Source organism: Lissotriton vulgaris, chromosome 1_1 (genome assembly GCF_964263255.1).
Source record: "Lissotriton vulgaris chromosome 1_1, aLisVul1.2, whole genome shotgun sequence".
Lineage (NCBI taxonomy): Eukaryota > Metazoa > Chordata > Amphibia > Caudata > Salamandridae > Lissotriton > Lissotriton vulgaris.
In genome coordinates, this window is record NC_141685.1 from 1,244,947,366 (window position 1) to 1,244,969,792 (window position 22,427).

At 44.0% G+C, this 22,427-nt stretch overlaps 1 protein-coding gene across 1 annotated transcript in view; it reads left to right on the forward strand.

Annotated features, from left to right (window-relative positions):
* Positions 1 to 209: 209 nt before the first annotated feature.
* Positions 210 to 22,427, forward strand: part of DDR2 (discoidin domain receptor tyrosine kinase 2) — a 631,189-nt gene continuing 608,971 nt past the window's right edge. The window contains exon 1 of the mRNA XM_086964525.1: positions 210 to 381. The gene's annotated coding sequence lies outside the window, so the exon portion shown is untranslated. The remainder of the gene's footprint in view (positions 382 to 22,427) is intronic.

Genomic DNA, 22,427 nt, shown 5'->3' on the forward strand with positions numbered 1-22,427 from the left:
GGCACGCTTGCTGTAAATCAAACCCTGGAAACATTCCCTCGAGTCTGCAGCAATAATAAACCAGGCAAACAGTGCCCGACTGCTGAATTTGGAGGATGTTTCTCCGCTCCTAATTGAAGCCAAATGTCGAGCCGCCGGAGCTGAGCGGGGGCCGGGCCTGCGCGGTCCTGTGATGTCTGGCTCAGTCCCAGGAATCCCTGGATGGCACGTTTCTCCCGGAGTCCTTGCATCAGCCGACAGCGTTTGACTCTCCACGGCTTCCCGCCGGACGGCGCCCCAGAGTGCCCGGAGCTCCGGACTTTTACACCCAAAGGCGCCCCCACGCGAGGGGAAGCGGTCCACAAGGAGACAAGGCCAGCTCCCATCCCGGGGTCCCAGCACGTAAGTCTCCCCTCACCCTCGGCACTCATGGAGGGTTCTTTTTTCAGTAGACCGATGGCGCAGGTTAATTGGGGCCACTTCAGAAATAGGGAGATCTATTGACTCAGCCAGATGTTCTTCCAAAGTTGTGTGCATGGCAGTCCAGAGCAGCTGCGCGCCTATCTCATGGATTGATTCAGGGACTGGATGTAGGAGGCAAGGTTTAGTTTGTAAACAACAAATAATACTGAATTCTGGGGGGCCACAGTTGCTCTTTTTAGGTGCCCCTTCACAGGTGCTGCCCATTATTGGGGTTGTTGAAAGTTGTCTTTTTTCGATTTGATTCCATACCCCATTTTCTTCGATCGGCTACCCTACGACAGCTGCATCTTTTTTTGATCACTCTTTTAATCCCTTCTTTCATTCTTCATCACTGTTTTCCTGTCTTTCTCTTCCTGCTCCTTTAACCCCTGTCCACCTTTTGCTGTGGGTCAAAGTCCAAGAATGAAAAATAGGAAAAGTTCCCCAAAAGCGAGTGTCGGTGTTCGGCATCTGTACCACCACCGGCACAAATAAAGCAATTTCCACACAGTACGCTTCACTACCTCCTGGTGGCTGACTGGAGTCACATCTTCACAACAAAAAAAGCGATGGATGGAAATGTTTAAGCCAAGGCTTTTTACCCACTCGAAATGTCTGTGGGAAACATTACATTGTGGTAAGCTCTTCTTTGCAGGCAGCGAAGGGAACAGACCGTATACACATTAAATTGGGCCCCACCCTAGGTACAAGGCCTCAATTCTCATAGTTTTGCCAGCAGGTGTGATGGGGAGAAACCCTCCAAGTGTAGTGTTGCAAACTTTCGCCAGTCTGCCTACTGTGGCACTGGTAGAAGGTGAAAATGCAAACAACACTGCTCCATGAGAGAGTCCTAGGTCATTCGTTGGTGTGTGCTGGTGACTGGAACAATAGAATGGACTAGACTAGACTAGAACAATAGATTCCTTCACGGCAAACAGAACGGTTCGTCTCCAAAAGCAAATCGTAGTAATTATTGTAGAGCTAAGATTTTGATATTTATTTGGTAATCTGTAATAACTATAAATAACATCTTATTTTAAAATTTTATGTATAATTAATTGGTGACTTACTTGTTAGTAAAGCTCTATATTTAGAGCATTGTTTGTATACAATGCAGAAGTATAAAAATCCACTTGACGTTCAAAATAGCAAATTAGCAGTTATGTATTTTTTTAAATTTTATATGCTGTTTTCGGGCACTTAGCTTGAAGCATATGTTTTTTTCAAGCATGGAAAAACATGTTTATTAAATATAGTATGTTGAATACTGGACTATACTGTTTTGTGCCTGCTGTAAAAAGTAGAGAATAGTAAATTTTTAGTTAAGAATGCTAAATCTGGAAAAAGCAGCCTTTGCCTTGTTCAGAAACCCAGGGAGGCCTTATTTGAAGCTGTTCTCTACACGAAGCATCTAACAATGGGCATTATGTGGAATAAGAATGTTTACGTTTTGTTGTTTTTGTTTATCTTTCATGAAAACATTATAAAACACTGAGCAGGGGTTAGGGTCAGTCGAATTATGCAATGCTATGCCTGCGTCATTTACTACATAAGTATGGATTTACCACACTTGCCACACTAACTTACAATATCGAAAAAAACATTGTTTGTAGCAAATACCACTGCTACAGAATGTGCCACAAAATACCACATTCATTTGCCTTTCATGTTGCATAATTTAGATAACCCTGCGACATAATTGTGGCCCTGAAAATGGTAAAGGTCTGCACAGTGCTTTAGGAGCAACAATTATCCTGAAGAAACCCATATTTTAAAAGCACCCATGAAATACATTGCAATTTTCATAGTTTTAGGTGAAATATGGGGGTTTTACCGCTGCAGTCTTTGCAATAAAACACTCCATTCTTTGCAATAAAAGCACCCAAGTGTAATATATACCAATAAGTGTTTATATATGTGGTGCCCAGTTGAAGGCGTAAGCCGAAACGCTTTGATGTCCTATGTCAGGTGTTTGCAAACGAGAATAAAACAATATTGACTAGCTTGATGGTGTCATGCAACTTTCGTGGGATGTGGTGGAGAAGTGAGGCTGAATTGCAGAGGAAGAGAAGTGTGGTTGAAGGCATATATATATATATATATATATATATATATATATATATATATATATATATATATATATATATATATATATATATATATATATATATATATATATATATATATATATATATACACACACTCATGCTTACATTCATGTTCATTGCAGAGGCCTTATAGTGCAGGTTTGTGGTAAAGATCTCCTGGTGCAGTCGCAGTATTAAAAGCTGGAGTAGTGTTCCAACCCACCGCTTTGCCTACTTCAAAAGTCCTTAATATTCAATTTGTCATTTGATAATAATTTGTGTCTTCTTTTGTCTCTTTTTTGTGTGAATACTGTTTACTATATGTATATGAAATATTAGCATTATCCTGAAGCACTTATAATTGTAAAAATATATATGATATAAACTATAAAAGATAACAAATATAAATAAAACTGATTATATTTTTGTAGAAATGATATTCTCTGTTATTTATTATGGTCATTCTACATAGTGATGTACACTATATTGTTCTAAGTTTCTACCCCATAGGAGATGGCATATACTAAATAACGTGTTTACTACAGCTCTCTTTCTCAAATGATTGTTATACCCTACTTGTAGTGAACGAATCATTAGTAGGGGTCCCCTATTTTTTTCCAAACGTTAAAAGCTGGAGTAAACAGCTTCTGAATTATGAGCTCTAATGAAGGCCTTCTAGTCCCTGTACTGTAGAAAAGGCTTCTGTGGCTGCGGCAGTAGTAAAGATTTGGGTGCAGGTGCTTTAGTAAAGGCTTCCAAGACTGTGATCTGCTGTAAGGTTGAGTGGAGGTGTTGTGGTAAAGAGTCAAGAGGCACTTCACAGTGGCAAAGATAAATGTACAGGTGCAGTAATGACCCTCCTTACTAAAGACTGTAGTAAAGATTTGGATACCATTGGGAAGAAGGAAGAGATAATCCCTGCATTCCAAATACTTGCAGTAGATCCACATGATAGAAGTTTGGTCCACAATAGCAAGTATTGCAGTAAAGATCTCTTGGGCTTGGCTATAGTAAAGTTTCAATTTCAGGTGTTGTACTAAAGGCCTCCTACTTTAGGGGCTCTAATGAAAATTCAGATGCAGGTGTGGTAGTAATACCCCAGGGCATAGGGCTGTGTTAAAGTTTGGGTTCAGATCTTAAAGTAAGAGCCTCATAGTTGTGGTAAAGTTTCTGGTCAAAATACTTTAGTAAAGGTCTTCCAGACTAGGAATTATAGCTGAGATCCTTTCAAACATGGTATAGTAAAAGCCCTTATCAGAATGACAGCAGCGTCGTGATTGGTGTGAGCGCCGTGGTTTGATGCTCAGACAAGGAGTGGGAGCCTGTGCATGTTCTTCACCCAGGTTATGCAATACAGCCTGGTGGAGAATTTGCTAAGTGCGCATGACTGTTCAGCCGGTCCAAGTCGGCCGGCCAAATTGTCATACAGATTTAAGTGCACTCACCACTCCTCCCCCTGCTGGCTGTGACAACAACCAAGCCCCATACGCCCCCAAAACTTGCTTCAGCAGAGAAAAAATAAAATGATAGTAACACAGTGTTATCGTTTTGTTTTTTTTTACTTTTTTGGACTGCTAGAAAGCAGTGGGATGTCGCATCTCGCCCTACCGGAGTAGCCACCCCTGCCTGCCAGGTACCTTACTTCAGAGGACAATTCCCCTCCTGCATGCTGCAAACACAGGTCAGCAGATGTAGACAGATAAATGCTTTATTGATAAAAATCTCATGAGCAGCACTGGAGGGTGCATGGGAACCTCCCCCAAACCTTCCCATCTTCCAACCCTCCATCCCCCCACCTCCCCTTCCCTCAAGGAAAAACAAGAGGAGAGGGGCATAGGGGTGGGCAACTTCAATAAAAAAAAATAGGGTACATCATCATAAATAGAGAGAAGAGGCAGAGCAAAGAACCAAAAACAAAATTTAAATAAAACAGGGAAAATCATAGCGCAACAAACACCCATGCAAACTTTCAATGGTGATTATTTTGCAGTGAAATATCGTAGATTTGCTCCTATTATATCAGGGGTGGCCAAAATGTTGAAAGGAATGTCCACAGTGTGTCAAGGATGAGCCTCTTACATGTCATGCATAGCCAAGATATTGTCAAGAATGACCACTAATAAACAGGAAGTTTACATTTTATTGTTAGAAAACAGAACATCATGAAACCAAAGCCTCAACTGCTGGATAGCACTGAATACTATTCTACCCTCTATTTCAAACCCCCGAATATATCAGAGGACTAATCATTCCAGAAGTCAGATCTTAGCAGGTTGTTTTCCTTGATGCTAGGTTTTCTCTAGAGGACATTTTAAAAAGCAATATTTTGTATAAACTGGTTGTTGGAAATATACAATGTAGTCATGGTACCAAATAAATGCATGTGTTCATACCAAAACCGAACGAGGACCCACTTCATAAGGTTTGTAGGTGATGTTCAACCTTGACTTTAACGGCTTGTGGAAAGTTCTAGAGAATAGGATATGGCCAGTGCTCAACAACTTGGCCTACCCAGTCAAGTGTGGATTCATCCCAGGGCATAAGACATCACCAGAGTTTATATTTTAGTTGTGTTTAGTGTCTAGATCTCTAGGCGACAGCTTAATCCGCAGTCTGGTGCTGTACCAAAATCATTTGATATGCCGGGATGGGACTACCCGTAGGTAGTTCTTGCTCAAATGAATTTTGGTGCGGTCCTGATATTGAAGGTTAAACTTCTATCTTCTGGACCGACTCCAAGTATTTGGAAAGGAGGGACTGTTTCTCTTGTTTCTTCCCTGTGATCGTTGAAGAGGGACAGTGGAAGTTGTCTTTGGTCCTTTTTGCAATAATATATACAGAGTCAATAAAAGTATCTATCATTGAATACCGTATTGAGGATAAAATAGAGATTTGTATCTTTAAAATCAAATTCTCAACGCAGGAATGTTGGAACTGTGCGTTATTGTACCGCTCCCAGGATCTGTTTAAGTATTTACCCTTAATCTGTTGGAATTAATTGCCATTCATGTGATCTCCTCAAAACTTTTAGTCTTATTAGGGGATTTCAACACACATAGCGAAAACAGTTCCAATTGTGAAGCGGTTCAGTTCTTGTCTGATTTGGCCTCCTTAGGTCTAGAAAAGACCAATGTGGGCTCTATGCACTCTGCTGGCCACACATTAGATCGAATTCTAATAAAATCTCCTAAACTACAGTCTTAGGCTCCTCGCCAGGTAGTGTGGTCCGACCACGCCTTAATTGAAGACACTACCTCACATAGTTCTAGGAGATAATGGTACAAAATTAGTCCGGATGCTTTTAAGTAAAAGTTCAGTGCTCCTCTGGGAGCGGAGCAAGGGGATATTAATTTAAGTTTGCAGTACTATCATGGGGCTTTAAAATCTGCTATTAATTGTATTTCTCCTTTAAAACTGTACAAATCCACTCAGAAACAGATAAGGCCTTGGTATTCCCCGGAGTTATGTAAAGAGAAATCAGCATGTAAACGTTTGGACAGATGTTGGTGTTCATCTCAGAATCAGATGGAGAGAGAAATCTTTAAGGGCACACTGTAATTTTATAATAAAAACATTTTTAAAAGGCACATAAAGCGCATATAGCTTCCCAACTTAGTCAAGCAGTGAATTATTTTAAAGAGCTGTATACAATTCTCAAATTCGACACAAATCCCATTGCAGCTAATGATACCACTCCTCCCTCTCAAGGATTATGCGATGAAATCGCGAACCATTTGGAACACACAATAAATTCTATTTATGCCACACTTCCTGGAATGAATGATAGCCCCATAGAATCTCTTTATCTCCCCTCTATACATATTAAAACTGAGCTCCTTTTAGAAAGTTTTACCCCTTTTCAAGTACACGCATTGGAGGAAATGCTAAAATCTGCCAAGTCTGGGTCACCCACTGATATCATACCAGCAAAGATTGCTGCATTGCTATCTGCTCAGCTTGCCCCATCTATGTGTGCTTTATTAAATCTCTCAATGAGCGAGGTCCAACTTCCCTGGGAGTGGATGGCAGCGCAAGCAATCCCTATTTGCAAAAAGGCCAGCCTATCTGCATCGGTTCTGTCTAACTATCGCCCCATTTCCCTTCTTCCACTGATGAGCAAACTATAGGAAGGATATATCAATACAAAACTTATTGAACACACAGAGTCTACTGGTTGTCTAGACCCTTCACAGTTGGGTTTTAGACCTATGCACAGCATGGAATCTGCACTGATTGCGCTATCTGATCACATCAGATGCTCTCTGGACAATAATCAAGCTGTGTTGTTACAGTGTCTCATCGAATTCTATTGCGAAGACTGAAGGAGATTGGAATTTTTGGATGCGCCTTTCAATGGTTTACAAGCTTTCTAACTCACCGCATATAGGTCATCAATTTAGGCTCCTTCCGGTCCAGCGTTATGGACCCTACTAGGGGAGTACCCCAGGGCTCCTGTTTAAGCCCCACGCTGTTCAATATATATGTTGCTCCCTTTGCAAAGATTGTGAGGGAATTTGGTTTCATCCCCATTTCTGATGCAGATGATACCCAACTGCTCTTATCTTTTAATAAAAGTTCCTCAACCACAAAATCTCATTTCTCCGAGGGCATGAAAGCTATTTTCTCATGGATGACGGATAACTACCTCCAGTTAAATGCTGGAAAGACTGAGATTATGCTATTCTGTGATGTCAATACACTTTGGTCTGCGGATTTGTGGCCAGCGGATTTGGGCAGATGGGGGTTAAAAACTTAGGTATGTACTTAGATCAAAACCAGTCTATGCAGGACCAAGTTGGGGCTACCTCTGGCACCTGTTTTTATATGTTGCGTCTTCTGCACAGAGTTTTCTCCCTCCTTCCACTAGCTGTTTGTAAAACCTTGGTTGAGGCACTGGTTATCAGTTGCCTGGACTATTGCAACGCTCTTCTGGTCACGGCCAAGGAATCATTGTTGAATAGACTACATGTAGTACACACTACAGCTACAAGGCTTGTTACTAATATGCCTCCTAGAACGGCCTCCCTCCCCCTCCTGCAAAAACTACATTAGCTGCCCATCCGCCAGAGAATTTTATTCAAAGTTTGCTGCATTGTGCAAAAAGCCTTAAATGGCAAAGGACCCAGTTACTTAGCTGGGAAACGTATTCCCTACCAGTCAGGCAGGGTCTTACGCTCTGGTATGAAAGTCTCCTTACTATTCCTCGTGTTAAGAAATCACGTACAGGAGACACATCCTTTTCTTATATGGCCTCAAGGTTATGGAATCGATTGCCCCACATACTTCGAAGATGTAATGATCCTCTACTCTTCGGGAAACTCCTGAAAATTGAACTTTTTGCAGTTTAACTGTCTGCTGGCTCTGTTCTTGTACTGCCTCAGCGCGGAAGTACCCCTTTGGGGTGATTAATGTGCTTTATAAGCTTTCAAATTAAATAAAATTTGCTTTGGAGTATTAGTTTGCTGTGTCAAAAAAGGATTGCCTAGAGGATTAAATAAGGCTAGTGTTCTACACAATATATCACGTTATATGGATAATATCCTCCACTAGGTTCTCAAAGGTTGAGTTAGCACCACGGATGGAAATTCTGTACGATTTTGGCCTTCTTTGTGGTTTGAAAGTGAATTGGAGATGGTTGTACGTGCTCCCTCTGAAGCCCCACTATCAGCACTGTTAACCAGCTGAAATGGCCACCTATTTCATGTAAATATTACTGGATATTGTAGGGGCAATTCCCCTTGGCGTTTTCCGCTATCTGGCGAAAGCTCCCAGTTCTGGTGACCCTCTCTAAGATGGTCAGGCTCCACGTCTGTTATACTTTGTTATTAATGTTCTGGTGATACGGCCACAAAATATGTTTAAGGCACTCCAATTACTGATGAGCTGACCCAGAGCCATGGAAGATGACAGGCATATCAGGCAAGGATGTTTAGAGGTGCCTGACTTTGAGCTGTATTATAGAGTGGCCTAGCTCAAATGGGCTGCTAAGTGGCTGGCAGTAGAAGAAACTACTTAGTGATCAAAGAAATATGGCCACTGTTGATGGGCGAAGCCATGTGGATTGATCTAAACCTGGATCTTTCCCTTCCAGACAGCAATAGTGGTTGCTTGACACTAATGGAAACATTGCCTGCAGAGGTTCGAGGTAACTATAGCTTATGCACCAGATCTTTCAATTTCGTGTTTCCTCAGATTTCACAAAGCTGTGCAGTTGCTATACATAGGTATGCCAGCAACAATTATGTACACTTTTTCAGGCATTAGATCTGGATTTGACATCACTACCTGGCATATGGCTACGTAGCAAGGGGCATGAATGAGTCATTGGGCTGTGGTTTGGCAAAACCAGTGAGGCAAGAAGTTCTACAGGTTGTTTTGGACCATGGCATGAATTGCAGGGCTGTGATGTACTTGAATTGCTACGTTCTTGTGCAATTGATTACAGTGACTTAAGTAAGTGCCCGGTAGCAAACTGAAATTTGTCAAGAACTTTCGGATGAAAAATGGTCCATGGCTGTCCACTATGCATCAACAGTCTCCCGTAATGTGAAATTTAAGTTACTTCAATTTAGTTGTCTTCATCAGACATACCTGACTCCGAAGAAACTGAGTAGGATATATGTGGATGCAGTAGGCCAAAGCCTTTTGTGTCAAATAAGCAAATTTGGCTTCCATGTGGTGTGAAGTTGTTCAGTTATTGCGACCTTATCAGTGGGCTTTGCTATCGCAGTGACATAAGAAATCACATGTGACTGTTGGGATGGAAAAGTTCTCTGCCTGGTTAAAGACGTGTACCTCTACCCTGAGCGCCCAAATGAATTGTTATCTGGATCCCTACTGCTGATTTGTTGCTATAGGTAAACACGTATTCTGTTTGTGCGCCATGACATAGACCTGTTTCATGGATTGTGGTCTTGTTGGACTGGGAGGGGTGCCCAAAGCGCTACCCTCATAGTAGTGGAAGGCAACTGCCTTCACCAAGATTTAAGCGGCACAAGTGCTGTGGTAGCAAGCATACCGCGTAGCTATCAGTAGTAGTGAACAGGGCCTGTTTATCCTGTGCCAATGGAGTGAGGCCTTCAGGCTCACTCACCTTTTTGAAAGTTCTGCTACTGGATGCTTAAGTCATCCTTGGCCTACATCAGGTAGATGTAGAGTGCTGTGCAGCGCAGGAGTAGTGACTGAGCTGGATGTATGTGTGCATAAGAAGGTTACAGTACATGGTTAGAGCAGTACTGTGCAGTATACATGTAGTTACTGAATGTCCTGGGTGGATGTATAACTGAGAGAAATACATTACTTGAGAGATGTAGTGCTGTGCAGTGCGTGTGCAATGAAAGCATGTGCTGGGTGTATGTATGCTAGCAAGAAGTACGATACGTGAAGAGTAAAGTGTTGTGCAACACACACATCGTGAGTGTGTATACTGGCAGTGTGTATGTATGTAATTAGCACACCCTGGTACAATACAGAAAAGCCACAGAACTGAACAGTGTGCGCAGATTGAAAATGAGTGCTCAATATATGTGTGTCTGTAAGGGCACAATGCATGGACATAACAGTGCTGGACAGTAAGTGTACTGTGAATGTAGGCTGACTGCAAGTGTGCCAGCACTGATACATTACATGGAGCAACTTGGGTTCCATATTTGGAAGCATAGGCCTCCCTGGTGAAAACATGAGGAGTAAATGAATTGTCCCAGACAGATTTGTGTATTGCAGCATTCCTGTGAGCTGGGTGGGACACACGCTAGAGGAAAGGAGGAAAGAGACTTCCCCTTTAAACTTCAAAAGGTTGCTCTTCAAATCAATGATAGATCACAAGGAAGGGGCCTCGGCTAATCTCAGGAAGGAGATTGGGCTGATGAGGAAATACTAAAAAGTAGGGCTGGGAGCCTGGTATTAACTTTTGATGCACATATCACTGTGGCTGACATCTAGGTGTGAGCTCTGGTCATTCCCATCTTCAGAGTCTTGCCTGCTGTGACAGGTATCCTTTCGAAGGGAAAGTAGAAGAGGGAAAGTGTACACTTCAAAAGAAGCAGAACCTCCTTATAAAAATTCAAAGACTCAGACCCTAAATTACACGTCTGGAAATGGACTATACAAAGGGGAGGTTGAGACACCAAACTTTGTAATTTGCCATGCAGCCAGACAGGCTGTGTGAAGAGGGGAAGCTCTGCAAGACATCTACCTGTGAACAGGACAGGGGGCAAAGGCCTGTCAGTCTCCCTGCTGGGTTTGGGAACATCAACCAGGAAAATCACAATCCCCTGCTCTGGTGGCTGGAGCACCAGCACCTGCCTATTTTCCAAGACAAGTGTGCCCTGTGAGGAAGAGGAGATTGTTGGAGGAAGCTAAGTTCAGTCGGGAGCACTACTGTGAGCACTCCTTGAGTGATGTGTGAGGTGAGCTGCTGACCACAGATTAGGTCATTGCCAATTTTCAGGAAAGGTCCTGCGACCCACGTATGCCAGAACATGGCTGCTGTGATTCCAGCCGTGCAAGGAGCGCTGTGCGGGAAGCGCAAGCCCCACAATGCCTCGCCATGGTGACACCAGTATGCCAGAGGGGGCCAGCGTTGAACTTATTTTAGTAAGAAGTGTGAGACTTGTGTCTGCTGATATCAGCGACCCCATATGCCAGGCAGGACAACGGAGTAAGTAACCACACTGAAATACTCTGCTCCCACATTGTGAGTAACGTGGCAACTCCGTATGCCAGGAGAGGTTGCCAGTACTATGGTGGCCAAGAGTTCGGGTCATTGCACAGAAGTGGGGATACTGGGATCCGCACCTCACAGAGTCCCCGAGGACTGCAAGGATGCTGCTGAAAACAGCTCCCTCGCTGGGACTCCAGTTGGGCGCCAAAGGATCAAATCCATACCCCCACCCCACTTGCCCCCATTAGGGGAAAATTGACTTACCTCATGCTAGCCAAACAGTAGCAGCTCTGATCTCTGGAAGGAACTTGCAGCGCTGCTCAAAGGTAAGAGTCTGCACCGTTTGGGTACTGCAGCGTGTACTTCGTTGCACAGGATCAGGACTCGGGAGCACCCGCCGTGAGGGCACTCGCTGCACAACTGAATGCTTCTATACCGCTGGAGCAGGTAAGACTGGAATTAGGCTTTTGAAGCCCTGGGGGACTCGCTGCTAATGGTGTTGACTAACTACCAAAGGAGTCAAAGGGGAACTCTTGAGTACAGCCTACTAGTATACATTCCCTGAATATGGGGCACCTGTGAATGGGGAACAACCTCATGTTATAAGAAGGAGGGTGGGACAGATATTTGTTTGACAACGACTTGTGTTCTAACCTCAAAGGGATTGTGTAATTGCTTATGAATCTCTTTATTCCTTTGCATGTGTAGAGTTAGAAAAATAATACTTATTTTGCTTACAAAAGGAAGTATTTGACTGGACATTGATTTATTGCTTGTACTCTGTGCACTTTCATTTATGAGTTCACTTACCTGTATCTGCACCTCCACCCCAAGGGACCCTTTGACTGCTAATCCACAGCTACCACTGAGAGGAAAATGTAAGAATGGTACTTAGCCCTACTTTCTCAGGATTCATAGTAGGTTTGGCCACAGAACATCAGGGGTGAAAGGACTCAACCACTAAAGTTGGGCTCAGTATCTGCTATTTGCCTCATGGCCCTCTGGAAGGGGTTCTGACAATGGGTCACAGTGACCATGGGATATGGCTGCCCAGCCTGTCCTCTTGGCCCAACACATCTTAGTTTAAGAACACAGACTTGCTGATCTGGCTCTACTGATTGCTAACTGTATAGCGATGGCATGAAAATCATAAGTGGCTCCTAAAAATTCTGATTCCTGACAGAGTTGTGCATGTGAGCAGAAGTTGAATGTTCTGTGTTGAGAAACATGGTATCAGGATTGGGCAGGCCGGAATTGACTGCCTTGTAGGATATCATACTGCTTGACATGGGTGAGAGTACAGAGGTCACACCTCCCAGAGCCTGACAGGAAGAAATGTCAGAGCTATTTTGATGTATGAATGTATGTAGGCGAGTTAACGCAAAATAGACTGCTGTGTTGATTTGTAACACGTACAAGAGTTGATAGAATGTTGGTAATGGTAACAACCAAATATTGATCATCCACCTAGCTGATATTACTGTATATACTGTATGTACACTTACAGAATATATCTATTGGAATCAGCCTATAATGTACCAGTGTACTGCTTTTTAGGTCTCGCCTAGCGATGCAGAGCATGCAATGCTCGCTTGCGAGACTATTGCCGTCGGTTTTACTTTTGAAGAGGTGTGGAAGCTCCACTAATGCTTTTCATTGGAGTGTGTGAAAAATCCTTCCTTTTGTTTGTTCCCTCCCTGTCTCCTGCTTGCCGTGCCTGCCCGGACAGGAGAAGTGCACGCAGATGGCGTGTCTTTTGCTTGAGGCATCACATTGCTGTGCGCCAGCGCAGTGTCAGGGTCTCAGTCTATGACGACGCGTCATAAAATGCAGCGCTCTTGTTCAGTGTGCAGGTGTTGTTCTGCTCACAAGTATGTGCTGAATGCGGATTTTTTCAGGACAGTGTTTAAGTCTCGTGCTGTGAACTGGCAGCATGTTCACTGACAATATATAGCACTTTCTGCATCACACGCCGGTCTCATGCCATGGGAAGCAGTGCAAGATGTGGTGCCCCATACAGCAAGGTGGTCCAATGGCGTGCACATGCAGTGTAAGGTCCAGCCCCCTCTCGTGTGCAAGCCTCGCCCGTTAAGATGGCATTCACTAGTGATCCACACATCCCACTGTCTCACCAGGCAGTGTAGCATTCAGCATCCTACACTGCAGTTTGCACATCTTTTGCTGTGAGCAAGCAACGGTTTGTGCAGTGACCCAGTGTAGTGCTATTGACGTTGTTCGATATGTATTTACACAATATAGTGTCCAATTGGCCATTAATTAGTAAGTGAGCATCTGATGCAGTGTATAGACAGTGGAAGGTGCGCACCTTGTCTTGTGACACTGTGGGGAGAGCGCATAACTACTGAATGACATCCTACACTGCCATCTTAACGTGCGAGGCTTGCACAGCTGTGGGCGCTGCATCTTACACTGCATGCATACTCCATTAGACCACCTTACCCAGTGCAGCCTCAAATGCCGAAGCGCCCGGTGCAGTCTCGAGTGCAGTGCGCATAACTCATGCTGTCACCAGAGAGTAGGTTACATGACGAGTTGCAGTGTGATCCCACTGTAGCGTGACCATCTCATGCATGTGATCTGGCATCTAAATATGTAGTAGTGCCATGTGCAGTTTGCACGTTGGTTCTCGTGACCAAGCAGCGTAGGCCTCTTCAGAAGTATTCTGTAAGTTGACACAGTAAGATGCAGTGCCTATGTCCAAGGGATTGCACAGCTTTTCAGCGGTAAGCACGCACAGAAAGATACAGTGCCTAAAGTGCAATTTGCTCCTCTTGTGCACTAAGCATGCAGTGTAAGATGCTGCGTTTGCATCCCTCACTGTGAGCTGAGCAGGCAGTGCAAGATGCAGCGCACACAGCCCTCAATGTGAGCAGGAAGTGAGAGAGGCAGGGCCTAATAATACCTATCCTATGAGTAGGCAGCCTAACAAATACTGCTTTGCAATGTATAGGCCTGCGAGCAAAGAGTAATCTTTTTCGAGTTTCTATACACTTTGCTATTGGTGTGTGCAGTTCTGAGTAGTATGCAGTGACAACTGTCGGGCTTCTCTGAGCTCCATTTACTGAACACCCCCACCTCCCACCATGCAATGCGGCTGATGTGGTCTGGAGCGCCCTCTACGGAAGACAGGAGACGTGTACGGCAGCCGCGGGTCTTGCAATAATGCACGAACATGGAGTAATTGAATTAAAGCTGATGACGCAGGCCCCCAGCCCATAAAACCACAATACTTTAAAAGCAACTGCAAACTATCTACGTAGTAATAGGGCAGAGCTACCGCCGAAAGCAGCTGATGCACACAAATAATAACTTGTGTGTGTGTGTGTACACACTGATAATCTGTGTGTGCACCCTCAGATACGGGCAAGGCTAGTTTATGACACAAATAAAAACGCGTGTACGGAAAACGCGCTGTATTGCCGGACCTCCTTTTCAAAATCACAAAACTTTACATTGGTTTCTCCGAGTTTTAAACTGCGCAGCCTTGGGTCTGTTGCTCTTAAAGTGTCAGCCGTGTTTTCCCCTCTTCCAATATAGGAAGGAAGGCTGCAATGTGCTTTTAATGGGCAATGTTCCGTTAACACATCAGTAATAGGCATTGCCATTTACAACGCAAATAGCTCTAACTCTCGCAAATGCAAGACCTATTGCGTTGCAAATGCTTGTTATTTGTTGATTTGATGTGTAGCTGCTTTACCTTGACCCTGCATATTTAAGTGGGTCCATCACGCATGAAGCCATTTATAATGCACAGATCATGCAGTTTTATGGCTACTTGATTGAAAAAAAGAATCATCTCTATGAGCCAGATGTATCAAAGGGTTTTACCCATTCTGTGTCTATGGGAAAAGGTGTTCATGCATATGGCCCATGTATCTAGGATGGGTCTATATCATGCCAGGGATACTCAAAAAGTAGCTGAGAAGGCTCTCAATGGCAGGTTTTAGACAGGGATGAGCTTCCTTCTCCCCCACCCCACAAACACATCCATAAAAGCTCTAACACCAATTTACAAGCTTATACGCGCCACACAAACACTCTGAAGTGGTGCAGGGTTGGTGTTGTATATGCCCAAAGAGGCTCCTCTGCTGGTGCAGTGGTAAAGGGGTGTGTCACAAGTGCATTAGCGACAGTGCTTTGTTGCAGGTGTTTTAAAGGTGTCCAGGTTCATGTGAAGTGGTAAAGCTATTCTGCTGCCAGTGATGTTGTAAAAGGGGTCTGTGCAGGTACAGAGTACAGGTATTTTTCTGAGAACTTTCACTTCAGTGTTCATTGACAGACGCAGGAATCAAGCTTAAAAAACATGTATTTGTTCTTTTATGTAGCCGGACTACACCCAATATGGCTCCAGAGTGTTGTACATAAGGAGGGCATGAAAAAAACAGACAAAAATCAACCATGTGTTGAATGGAGACATAACAAAGCATAGGGCTTCTTAGGGATTTACAGAGGATTTTTGTACAATCAAATTGAAGGTAGGTAATGCCGCATTGGGATAGGTAGAGTCCAGTGTTTCATTACAGTATGAAGTACATAATGGTACGTTAACTGGGGAGTATACCAGGCCAAATAATAAGTAGCAGATGATAATAATAATAATACTGATATTTATAAAGCGCGAACAGCTACCTCACCTGGAGGTGTCCCGGCGCTATGTGAGCAGCTTTAGCAGAACAAGTAGCAAAAGGGAGGCTTAGATTTTTTACGTAAAGAGCCAAGTCTTTAATTGCTTCATAAATCCAGATTCTGTCGTTGCAGACTGGATGGAGGGCAGTAGGGTGTTCCACAATTTCACCGTGCCAGCAGAAAAGGACCTGCCTCCAAGTCGAGCCTTTCTGACTCGTGGGGCATGTAGCTGGAGCCTCACCTGATGGTAGCGGGGGAGTCTAAGTTTTAGATAATTGGGGCAAGTGCCCCGTAGTGCTCTGTAATTGGGGCAAGTGCCCCGTAGTGCTCTGTAAGCCAGGGTCAGCTTTAAATTTGATTCTGCTTGCCACTAGGAGCCAGTGCAGCTCGCGCAGATGTGGAGAGACATGCTGTCTAAAAGGGATATGCTTTATCAGCCTCGCAGCCGCATTCTGCACGATCTGCAATCGTTGAATCAAGTATTTTGGTAAGCCAAGGTAGAGGCCATTCGCGTAATCTAGCCTCGATGTAACAGTCGCATGGACTACCGTTTTGCGGCAATCTTCTGGTAATAAAGAAAGAAACTTGCGGAGATTCCTGAGTTTATGTAGACACCCTGCTGTGACCTGCTGAATATGGGAAGAGAAGGAGAGACTGTCATCCCATCTCACCCCCAAGTTCTTTAACAGTATAAGAGGATCAAACAATAAAACGGCCATAGAAACTATGTGGCAGGATATATGTGTGCAGTGGGATAGAGCCTACATGGCCAAAACCAAAGTATAGGTTCATCATTATAATGATAAATATGTAGACATAATAAAGCAGCAATTTGCATGGGGCATCATTGGTCATACAGATAGGGGTTTATGAGAAATAGAGCACAATGTTAAGTACAAAAACCACATGAGTATGGATGTAGAGAAAGTAAACCAGTAACTTGAATTTGGGGACAGCTTATGAACAGTAGAGGACTCAGGATTTAGAAGTGAAGGGTCAGTGACTGGCAGTGGCAAATTGTACAGCCTAGGAGTGTGGCGTTGCTATGCACTTCATGGATTAGCAAGAATTGGCAAAGCCAATGGGTCTTGCATTTGAGACCTATGGGCTCTGCCAAAACCTTTTTTTCATTCTGTACAGCATCTGCAGAAATGCCTGTTCAGCATGAACACAATAAACAAACAAGCATTTGCAATGCAATAGGTCTCACATTTGTGAACGACAATGCCTTTTATTTATCTGTTTTGCTAATTAACACATAAATTAAAAGACATTGTCATTTGCAATGCCAATAGCTAAAACTATTGTAAATGTGAGATGTATTCAAAGAATCGGCTACCATTGTCGCGGCTGCTCGGAAGGTGAAGGCAAGGATGGCACGCTGAATGTTGCAGGAAAGCATGTTGTGCCTGCAGTAGGAGAAACTCATTAAAGAAAATAAATAGTTCTTACAGAATAAATAAGACCTACTGTGTAACAACAGAAGTAAAAGGGCCAGTCCTAATGGGAGGTTACAAATGAAGATAAGGCGGTACTAAGGAGGGACTAACAAGCCTATTAACAACCAGAAGCCAGCATTTACGAAGGACAATGTCACAAGCCAATGACAAATATGGGCGGAGAGTGGGCGGGGCTTCTATTCCATACTCCAGTACAGCATGCCGCAGAGTAGCGCATGCGCTGCCTAGGCTCGATCTAAAAAAGGCTCAATGCTGCAGCTGCATCATTATGTAGGTGTACACATACAGCATGATGCATGCACATGATGTTTGCTCCATTGTGCTTTTTTACTGATGTGAGATAGTGGTAAATAAAAAAATATTAAAGTGAAGTAGCACAAAAGTACTTTTATTTCTGAATCAGACGGGGCATCAGCAATTTGCTGCCAGAATCTCCAGAAAAAAGCTAAACTCAAAAAAATATTTAGGCCTACGGGGAAGGGGTGAAGATTGGCTGGGGCAAAAGGGGAGCAGGTCCTGGCAGTGGGGGGTGGAGGAAAGGTAAAGAAGCACATGGAAGAGAGCAATCAAGAAGGATGGGGGCAGATGCACCACGAGGGTGAGAACAACACAGGGGCAAAGGGAGTAGCAAACATGGGAATGTAAATAGAGCATGAGTAGAGAAACACATGGGGAGAGAGAGCAACTCGGAGTGCTGGGGGATAGAAGCATATGTACAGGAGAGCAACACAGCGCGTGGGAGAGAGAAACCCATAAGGGACACAGTTGGGGAACTTATGTAGTTTCATGGAATGCTTAAACAAAAAGAAAGTAGTAGTTCCCTTTAAGCGAGCAGCAGAAGGAAAAGAAAGGAAAATAAAGAGGCAGTGCTCCAGGAGAGAGAAAATCACAAGATGGACAGGGCAAGCCACTGACTAAGAAGCAAGCAAATGAGAGTGACAATAAAGGCAACCAATGGCAGGGTCGGACTGGCAGTTCCGGGCACCGGGAAATCCCCCGGTAGGCTGGATGGGGTGGGGGCCGGTTTTCTGACAGTGGGCCGGTTTTGTAGCTCGGGCCGATTTTCGGTCCATGACGTGACATGCTTCACTACAGAGAGAGTCACAGTAGTCTTGTCATGCTGCATGCGCAGTGGGCCTCGCGCAATTAAAAGTGCACATGACTGCCTGCATCCCAGACGACTGAGACAGAGAGGCAGAGGCACAGTGGGCAGGTACGTTTTTCAGTCCACTCCAGTCGTCGGAAATTAATGATTATTCATGGTGGGTGGCAGGACGGCAGAAATAGCAACGTCATTCAGATAAGGCTCGGCTTGCTTTCGTGGACGTTTGCAGATGGGCAGAGAAGGAAAAGGAGTCAGTCTCTTCCTTACTGCCCAGAGAAGACACGGACAATGTCCTCTTCTTTTCTGTGCTGGAAGCTGCACTCCCCCCGTCTCTTCCTATTATTCCCTCTCTTTCTGTCTTGCTCCTCACTTACTGAAAACCGTGACTTGAAGAAACATCTCACAATCTCTCTTTCCTTCTTTCATTTAGTTGCTTCCCTGTGAAATGGATCCAAAAAAGAAAAACACTCTTGCAGGAAATGCCCTTTTTCTGACGTTTTTCTATTCCAAAGTGCAGCCTCGGAATGGAGAGAAATAAAAGGTTTTAAATATGAAAAATAAGGACATGACTAAATAAAGCAAAACAGAGTGGTTGCAAAGTAGCCAGATTGGTTTTATTCACATCCACACACATCAGCCTCACTTTACTGACTTTGCAGTGAAGCACTACTTTTGTTTTCTCGTCTTTCTTTAAACAGCATTGTTGTTCCCAGGTGGGTAAGTGCACCAATCCTGGATGTATTGAAATACCTGGCTGATGGATGGATTGGAAAACAAAATCTGTACCATGGCTCTGTGTTTATGGATGTGGTCTTTTTAAACCATACTGCTTACGTTTTGTAAGGATATAAGCAATGGACATTTAAATGGTTCCCTTCAGGGCCCTGTAGTCATGTCCTCAACTTTTCAGGTAAAACGACTCGCTGATTTCTGAATAGTGAGTGAGAGATCGTTAAGGCAACCATGTTGTTTCTGCTTACATTTCACATGCTTAACTTAATCTTGCATTCCCTATGAGTGTTTGCTTTTACTTTTTTTTAGGCAGCATATTACACTTATCAAGTGTGTAATTTGAATTGAGCCACATCCAAGTGTTTATAGCGGGCACAATTAGGTTGTAGCTGAAGGCAGTGCTAGTTTCTGTCAGTGGGGCAGTATGGTGTTCAGTGGGGAAGAGGATGTGGCACTATGGCCAGAGCTGTCGAATTTGGAACTGGGGAACTGAGTTCAGCCTTCATGACCATCCCCCAGACAACTCTACTGAGGAAGCATATTCCCATGCTAGACCTTAGAAGGCCTGATGTCTTAGCACAAGCAGGTGTACCCTAGTGGTGTTAATTGTGGGCTAACCTTGAAGGCCTGTCCACCACAATCCATACTGAAGTTCATCTCCAGTATAAAGTGCAGGCCTACGAAGCAGCACATCCTAGAGCAGAGTTCTTCAAACCTTTTTGCTCTGAGCCCCCTCCACTAAGCAAAATGTTTTAAAGTGAGGCCCCCCTCCAAAACTTTACGGTAAGGATTGGGTGAACAGGATTAATAAGGCTGAAGGCAGGGGCCATGGCTTATGAGATCATTTCAGGAGTACTTTTACTATTGCTCATAAACCACTCTAAGTGCCTGATTACGACTTTGATGCTGCAGCGCCAGGTCTGACCGGTAACGGCAACAACAAAGCCGTGGTCGGGCTACCGGCCAGATTACAAATCTAACTTGTGTCTGGTGGGCTTTTATTTTGATGTTTCCAAAGTGGTGCCTGATAATGAGCACCGCAATAGGAAAGCCAAAAACAGTTCCCAGATGGCATGGACTGAAAAGTTCATGCTGTGCAAGAACCAGGGTGCATGCATACAGGGGGCACATGTTGTGACCCCCTGCATGCATCCCTGGGTTACAGAGGCACAAGGGGGGTCCTGTAGAACTCCTTATGTTTCTTCTCCACCAAGGTGTTCATGGAGGAGGAACCGCCATGAAAACCATGGCAGAGAGAAGACTCCTAATATATTTGGCAGGACTGTGGCGGTCTCACCAATTATATTGATGCCTAATAACTGCTGCACCACTGCCAGGGAACAGTGGTTCCCTGGTGACTGCGGCGGGGCAATGGCAACCCAACCCCTCTAATCATAATAGGGTCCTAATGCCCGAAGGATAATAAACAGCCATAATTAATGTTTAGTTGGTTTCTGGTACCTCTTGTTCCTGGTACCACTGTACCTCCGGTACCAATGATTCTTTCTGCCCTTTGTGTTAAAGAGAAGCAAACGTTATCTGGGCTCTAATGCTAACAAGGAAAATGGGTACCCACTCCACAGTAAAACAACTATAACTGAGCAGCAGAGGGGCCACTTACACAGCGGACAACATTACCTGCTGCACTAATGGGGCCATTTGTAACCATAAAAATGAAGCCCCTATACAGTGCCTCCTCTTCTGGACCATCTCTTTGAGTATATTTATGAATCTCATTATTTTTCTCCGTCTCCTGGACCATGACGCTGAGGCCTTAGTGGTCAAGAGGATCAGAGCTCTGCATCTGAATGGAACTCTGTGGACTTCTTCCTTGCCATCCCGTTAACTCACCTTTTACAAAAGCAACTGCCCCTGAATGTTCAATGCTGACTTTGTGGTGCATCTCCCTAAAAGCAAATGTGGGGTGGTGTGGAGACAGTTAAAAATAGAAACAAGCGTTTAAATTTTTTTTTTATACAGTGCAAACTCGACCTGAAGGTATCAGAGCGCTTTACATGAGCACCAGTTGCATTACAGACGGACACGTTAATCTTTTTTCAGGCAAGGGTAGATTAAGTGATTTGCCTAGAATCACAGGATGCTTGAGCCTCCCGCCAAGACTTGAACATGGTTCCCCTGCTTCAAATTCACGCGCTCTGGTCGTTACTCTGCACCCTCTTACCAGCCACTAAATGATGAGTCACTTAAAGCCAGGGCTACTCGAATTATGAGTTTCTGAGGTAGCAGCGTTTCCGAATAGTTATGGGTTTACCACACTTGCTACATAATCCAACATCTGCTGCATAATCTGTAGATTTTAACTAAAACATTTGATTCTAATTCAAACTAAGCAAAAGTTACTTGAAAAGTAGCTGGCGACATGTGTTCCGGAGCAGTAGAAGGCCCTTTATAAAGGTTGATTGGTCATCTTGCTCGGTGACGTCTCTTCATCTGAATCTTTTTAGTCCCAATTTAAAGGGCTGCATGTAAATAAAGACAGCCTGGAAATGTGGCAAATGAACAAGGCAGCAGTTCCAGGCAATCTTCATTTGCATGTAACTGCAGAGGAATTTGCGCCCCCCTTGGAAACCATTCAAGGACCCCCAGGGGGCGCGCCCCACAGTTTGAAGACCTCTGCCATAGAGCAACAGTGATCCAGTCACTGTGACTCTGTCAATGAGGTCACATGAACCGTGAGCAGGTTAGGGTGGTGCGAACGGTGTGACCGCACTGGGTACCTATTTCGGGTGGGTGCGTAGTGTTTGCAAGTATATTATGGTTTAAAAAAAACTTGCAGCCTCCTTCCTGGCCTCCAGCAATTTTTCAGCAACAATACAAATGTCATGATAACTTCGGTGATTAATTTTCTTCCTAGATAGAGAGCGGAAGGGTTGGCTCCTGAAAAGGTAGAACAGAGGGTTAATGTGCCTGGTGCAAAGAACATGTACCATGCAGATCAGAAAGTGCACATAATGTTAACTAGGTTAGTAGGTGACTGCTTTTGTCAGAGAGATCCTTTTGTTACTTGCAGTTTATAAGTTAAAATCCTAACATTGAACAGTGAGCTATTAAACTATACTGCATTCTAATATGGTGGTTGTGTGGCTTCTACACCTTGTAGTTCTCTGTCGTATGTAACATTTCCTAAACAGTGATTTACACATGTATAAATGATTGTCTCTGTGTAGTGTGTGTTATGTAAAGTGCTCTGACACCATACACTGGTATGAGTGATGCTGTAAATCAAATTAAATGCATCTGAGAAAGTGTGTGGTTATGGAGACTTGGGGGGC